The sequence below is a fragment of the Silene latifolia genome, chromosome X (assembly GCF_048544455.1).
Source record: "Silene latifolia isolate original U9 population chromosome X, ASM4854445v1, whole genome shotgun sequence".
In the NCBI taxonomy this organism is placed as follows: domain Eukaryota; kingdom Viridiplantae; phylum Streptophyta; class Magnoliopsida; order Caryophyllales; family Caryophyllaceae; genus Silene; species Silene latifolia.
This window is the reverse complement of record NC_133537.1, coordinates 243,863,781-243,870,515: the sequence shown is the minus strand read 5'-3', so window position 1 is coordinate 243,870,515 and position 6,735 is coordinate 243,863,781. Positions and strand designations below refer to the sequence as shown.

The window sequence follows — 6,735 nt, the reverse complement described above, 5'->3', positions numbered from 1 at the left end:
GCGTATTTATACAAAATGGTCCATTAACGGAATTAAAAAGGTCGAAAATGCGAGAAAAGCCCAAAATCCCTCTATCCGGTGTTGGGAACGTCGGCCGCCTCTTGGGAACGCCGGATAGAGGTGGGAACACCGGATGGAATCTCTGAACACCCACTAGGCCAATTTTGAGCACTGAATAGAGGTGGGAACACCGCCCGGAAGTCTGAACGCCCATGGAAGTTGGGAAAATCTCAAGACGGTTCTCGATTTTTGCTTCGCTCCTTGCAAAAAGGTCCCGTCCCCATATCACCTCTCACGTTCTCCTAGAAAAGTGTGAAATAATATTATAATTACGCAAGGCCATATACAAAATGAATAAATGCAAAATCGACTATAGACTAGACTAAATTAGCTAAAGAGTGTAACAAAATGAAGATAAAGTGAAGGGTTTAAGGCCAAAAATGTAGGGTGATAACATAGTTATCAAATCTCCCCACACTAAACCCTTACTCATCCTCGAGTAAGTCCAAGGTCAAATTGCAAGGCAATACTAAAGCTAAGTATCAATAGTGAGTGCACAATATAAGCACCACTAATTTATTCTACTATATAATCCGATTGAGTATTAGCGCACTCAACGCCCTTTGAACTCACGTAGTTGTGATTATGAGGTAAAACAAGACTCGTAAGGCAAGTAAGGTCTTGCAGAAAAAATGCAATGCATCCAACATGTAAGCACATAAGCAAGTAATAGAATGCATTTAACAAAAATGGTCCACTTTCCTCATCTAAGTGGCCGGATTTTCAAGCAACAAAACATGGTCTTGGTCGGGAGTACCGTCTTAGAAGTTCCAACGGAGGTGCCAACCCCCTAAGCATGACTCAAGCAACCCTAGTGTGACCAATACTCAAGAAACACATTCAAGAGCGGGGTAAGGGGAAGTAGGCAAGTCCGCCGAGAATCATAACACCGGCACGAGATTCAACCAAAAGACCCATGACTAAGGGGACCTAGGTCAACGACGTCCTCACGGTCTTCACTCGTCACTTAATGAAAGAACAAGGTGATTTTTGTGACAAATAGTAACCAAAGTCACTCTCCTAACTCGACTAGCGAAAACGTGCCCGCAATCTAATGTGTAAGACTGTCCTATATCCAATGAAATGAAAACAATGGTACAATGCACACAATATGAAACAAGGGTTGTAACGGGGCTAGGGAGTAGGACAAAACGAGATTGGTGCAAGCACCGTTTGGATATGTGGAGTTCAAATCAAGAATTGCCGACACATCGTAACCCATTTTTTATTGCAACACATGAGACACGTCTATGCCCTAACATAGCATGGATGACCAAAACTATGCAAAAATTGCATAAAGCCAACTCAAATTGGAAAAATTTGAAGATACTCCTCTTATTTCAACAAACGGTAACGTCTACACCCTAACAAGAACTCAGTTTTCCAAGTTCAAGCAAAAATTGTGTAAACCCGACTCATTTTGTAAAAACATCAATTTGCCCCTTTATTTAGCAACGGCTTTTTCTACCCCTTTAAATGATGAGTAGGGGTGTTGCTTGCCTTTTTCTTTTCTTGACAACATATATACAATACAAGTAACTCATTTTTTTTTTTTTTTTTCACAACTTTTTCACTTTTCTCTTTCGTTTTTCATTACAATTTTTCAACCTCTTATTTATATACAACACCAAATGTAGACTAAATTTTGACCCAATGGACTTGTACTTCGTCCATTACAAAATTCCGACTCCACCACCTAGACACTTCTACAAATCACGACCCATTCTTGATCAAGGAGGGTGTTTTTGGGATGTAGCTCTTTTAGTGGGTATGCCAAAAGGAATAGGCTAAGGCTCAGAGGAGTGAATCAAAAGAGGAAATCAATACAAGGGACGAAACTAAGCTAATTTGGCTATGTGAGGTTCATATAAACGGATTTTGTTTCATAACATGTGCACAAAAATGAAATGCAATTCACGGTCTAAGGACGAAATGACACACTTATGCATCTTGACATGACACGTCTCGCGAGGAGGCCTACTCTCAAACCTAGATGAGGGTGGGATATGAATGTGCCCACCCTAGGAGGCTCTACCCTTACCTTTGAGTGGTTAAGTCGAGCCCTAGGTCTAGTCTACGGTCCTAGGTCTCACAAGATCGGTCTAAACTCATTGGTCATGCCCACTTCCCTTGGCTAACTAAGAGGCCACGAGTGCAAGTCACGGGGAGGGGAAAGGCACAATTGGACATATAGCTCATCATGGGGGTACTTGGTTCCCTTCCTCAACCATGCTTATGCAAATCATTTACAAACTAAGTGCAACTAAGTCTAACAACAACACATATGCACACGTGACAAAATGCATGCGGAAATTTAAACAAACATGAAACGAAACGTGCAACAAGTTGGCTAATCCTAGCAATACATTAACACCAACAATCCAAAGTTCCCCAAAGGAACATCTAAGGCACAAAAATCCCATCCTCCTCCATATTATATAACAATATAAAAAGAGAGAGAATGAAAAAGGAGAAAGAGATAAGAACGTGTATACTAAGCGGTCTTCTAGTCTCCTTTTTGCCACAGAATGTCAATGTACCTATGTCACTTTGTTAGCCAAAACAAGTATATACAATGCAGTATTTTTTTGAAATTTTTGAAATTTTTCAATTTTTAGGCATTTTCTTGAATTTTCTTAAATTTACAAGTATATATAAATATTTACAAATGCACATTATATACAAATATATACCAAGTAGATATTTCTCTCCCCACACTTAAAAGTTGCATTGTCCTCAATGGAACAAAGCATAGGGAGATAATAGGAAAAGAAATAACATATTTTTGTATTTTTGAAAGATCATATTTAGGAATTTCTTCCCCACACTTATTTATTGACATAGTGTGTGTAGGAGATTCGGGAAAGAAATTGCAAATTTTTGGATTTTAATTTTTTTTTCAATTTTTTTTTTTTTTTGTGATTTTCAAATAGGTATGTAATGCATGAACTATTCTATATGCGGAATTGAAATATGATGCAACTATACTATATGAATGCAAAGAGAGCTAATTTAGATTAACTCCTATTCGGGTCATGTCACTACATGCAAAATGTGGTAAAACTTAATTAAAGAAAAGGAGAGTATATACAATGCGGTGGTTCTTAAGTAACTCCACTAAACCTCTTCATCAAAGAGGCTTCAATCAACCGGGATCCCCCTCTTGGAATCCCGCTATCCCTTTAACAACTTCAAATTTTCCCATGGAACAAGAGCTTCCAAGCTTTGACAGCACTTCATGTACACCGCTTATGGCGTGGTGCACTTCCGACCATTTCCGGTCAATTTCTTCTTCAAGCTTCTTCTTGTCATGGACAAGAACTTCTTCATTTTCAGGGCTTGGCTCACATTTCCCTTTTATTTTCACCTTCTTTCTCCATTTTTTTTTGGTTTCTTCTTCTCAACCATTGGCTTCATTTTTGGAGGGGTATTAGTTCTAGAATCAGATTTGGGAGGGATCACATTGGGGTGATCCCCTCCAACCTCAAGCTTCAACTCTTCTTTTCCTTTTTCATCTTCACCCAAATCTTTTTTCACATCAACTCTCAACTCAAGATCACCTCCATTTCCCTTCTCATTTGTTGGGCAAGCTTCTAATGGATCCAAAAATGAAGGCTCTATATTAAGTTCTCCAAGTTATCTTCCACCATATCCACCCTACAACAAGAGTTGCCCATATAAGGAGACTTCATGAAATTGTTGAGTTCAAACTCAATCTTCTCATTACCCACTTGGAGTGAGATTTTTCCACTCTTAACATCTATCATAGCACCTCCCGTTTCCAAGCAAGGCCTACCCAAAATGATTGGCACATGGCTATCTTTGGACATGTCCATGACAAAGAAGTCGCATGGTATGATTAGCTTCCCAACAACCAACGGTACATCTTCAATAACACCAATGTGAAATTTAACCGATCTATCGGCTAGTTGAAGTGAAACTCTTGTTGGCTTCAAATCTCCCAAATCAAGCCTTTTGAAGATTGAAAGTGGCATGAGGCTTACACTAGCCCCTAAGTCACATAATGCCCTTTTTATAACCACTCCTTGGATAAAACATGGAATTGAGAAGCTACCCAGATCTTCTAGCTTATTTGGAAGCTTGTTGGTGTGAGTAAGAATAGCACTACATTCCTTGGAGAGGTTGATGGTTTGCACCTCTCCACTCTTCTTCTTCAAAGTGACAAGATCCTTAAGAAACTTTCCATATGATGGAATTTCGGTTATCATATCAAGGAAAGGAATTGTGACATTCATTCCCTTCAAAATTTCAACAAACTTCTCATACTTTTTCTCAAGCCTAGGCCTTGCAAGCCTTTGTGGAAAGGGTACCGGTGTAACATACTCCCTTGGTGGTGGAGTACAATATTTGGCTTTAGTTGGAATCGGTTCATCTTGCTTTGGAGGGTCAACCATCTCCACCTCCGTTGACTTCTCCACCTCAATTTCACCTTCTTCCACAACTTCAACCGGATGCTCTTTCATTACTTCACTAGACACCCTTTTCCTCTTCCACTTAGGAGATTTTTCAACCTCCTCCAATTGCCTTCCACTTCTCAAAAATACCGCATTCATCTCCCTTGGGTTAACCGTGTTACCTGAAAACTTCCCCGGATTTTGAGCCAATTGACTCAATTGTTGTGAAATTTGGGCTACATGGGTCTCCGTTGCTTTTTGGGATGCTCTTATTTCATCATTAACCCGGCTTTATGAGGCAATGTGGTTGTCAAGCATTGAGTCGACTTTTTGGTTGGAAATCACCAATTGCTCAAATGCTTGCTCCCAAGAAGGTTTTTGAGGGGTTTGGAAGTTTTGGTTTTGAGGTTGGAAATTTTGATTTTGAGGTTGGTTGAAATTTGGTTGTTGGTTTTGAGTGATAAATTGTTTTCCTTGGAAACCGGGTGGAATTTGTCTTTGGAATTGAGAGTTTTGATTGAACCTTTGTTGTTGTGGTGAGAAAGTGGTTGGTTGGGTTTTGAATGTTTTGTGAAGCATAAGACAAAAAAGGGTGAGTTCTTTTTCCATTACCAAATTGGTGGTTGTTATTGTTGAACCCTTACCTTGCACTTGTGGATTCCCAAACTCCATTTGCTTGCTCATAGCATTCCTCTTGGAGGGGTGCAATCAAGGGACACCCAATTGGAGTGTGCCCTTGTTCCCCACACAACTCACAAGACAAGACTTGCCTCATATCGGAGCTTGAAGGTTTTGAATTTAGCAAAGCAACTTGTTGGGTAAGTTCATCTAGCATTCCTTTAACCTCCACATTCAAAACCGCACTAGAATCATTGTTCTTGTTCTTCCTCATTTGTCTATCACTTCCCCACTCCATAGTTCGTGAGGCCATCTCCTCAATTAGTTCCTTTGCCGCTTTATGCCCCAAAATGTCTAAGGCACCTTTTCCCGATCCCGCATCTAATGAAAGCCGAAGGTCTTGGGTCGACCCTTTGTAAAAATTGTTCACTAGCTCGGCCTCGGAGATGACATGGTGGGGGCATAACCGTTGGAGTCTCTTATACCTCTCCAATGCCTCATATAAGGTCTCATCCTCTTCTTGAGTAAAGCTTTGTAGTTCACTCTTGACTTTTATCGTTCTAGAGGGTGGGAAATACTTGTTCAAAAATGCCGAAGCCAACTCATCCCATGTCTTAAAGGAATCCGGGTCACAATTCTTTAACTAATCCTTGGCCGAACCCCTAAGTGAACGGGGGAACAACCTAAGGCGTACCGCATCATCGGAGACCCCATTCGACTTGTACATATCACAATTTTCAAGGAACTCATTTAGATGATCATTTGGGTTCTCCAAGAGACCTCCTCCAAATTGGTTGTCTTGAACAAGGTTGAGCAAAGCATTTTTTATCTCAAAGTTATTAGCTCGAATTCTTGGCTTTTGGATGCTCGGGTTTACTATGTGCTTAGGAGCCATAGTCTCTCTTATCGGAACCAGATCACCCATGATGTTAGATTCTTCTACTACTACTCCAAAAGGATTCTCAAACACTTCAACTGTTCCTTGTTGATCACTTTCGTCTACCGGTGGTGTGTCTAGAAAACCCCTTCTTCTTAGAGAATTAAGTCTTCTCGTCGTAGCTTCAATTTCAAGATCAATTGGATATGTTGGTTGACCTCTTCTTCGTCGCCTACTCATGCAAAAGACCTAAGCACTCTAAAGAAAGGATTAGTAATAAGGGACTTAGTCTAAACTAGAACAAAAACGATTAATATCTAGCCGTACTCCCCGGCAATGGCGCCAAAAACATGATGGTTCAAGTTAAACCTCACAAGTGAACGATGCGTTGCACTAGTAAGGGTCGAACACGAGGAGCTTGGGAGACTACTAATTGTTGTTATTCTTAAGTTTAGCTAAGTCAAAGAAAAAGGATTGATTGGTAAATTAACTATGTAGGCTACACTAAATGACTAGCAAATTAAACTAAATAAGCAACAACCAAATTCAGAGAGAAAACAAAACTAAATGAAAAGGTGTGTTACTCAAGATATAAAAGGACTAGGGCACGATTAGGCTACAAACATTCATGATTATCATGTTAATTCCGGCAATAAGTCATCTTGGGTACACATGGCGGGGGAAACGCCTCTAACTCGCTTATTGACTCCCTCCCGGGCTCACAATAGGACACTAGACCTACCAACTCAACTCCCTCCCGGGCGC

The 6,735-nt window shown here is 40.3% G+C and overlaps 1 non-coding gene across 1 annotated transcript; it reads left to right on the top strand.

The window, feature by feature from the left end:
• The first annotated feature begins 5,539 nt into the window (after positions 1 to 5,539).
• On the top strand, positions 5,540 to 5,646 carry LOC141625011 (small nucleolar RNA R71). The gene has a single exon (XR_012534811.1). It is a non-coding gene; the product is annotated as a small nucleolar RNA R71 (small nucleolar RNA).
• Positions 5,647 to 6,735: the final 1,089 nt, after the last annotated feature.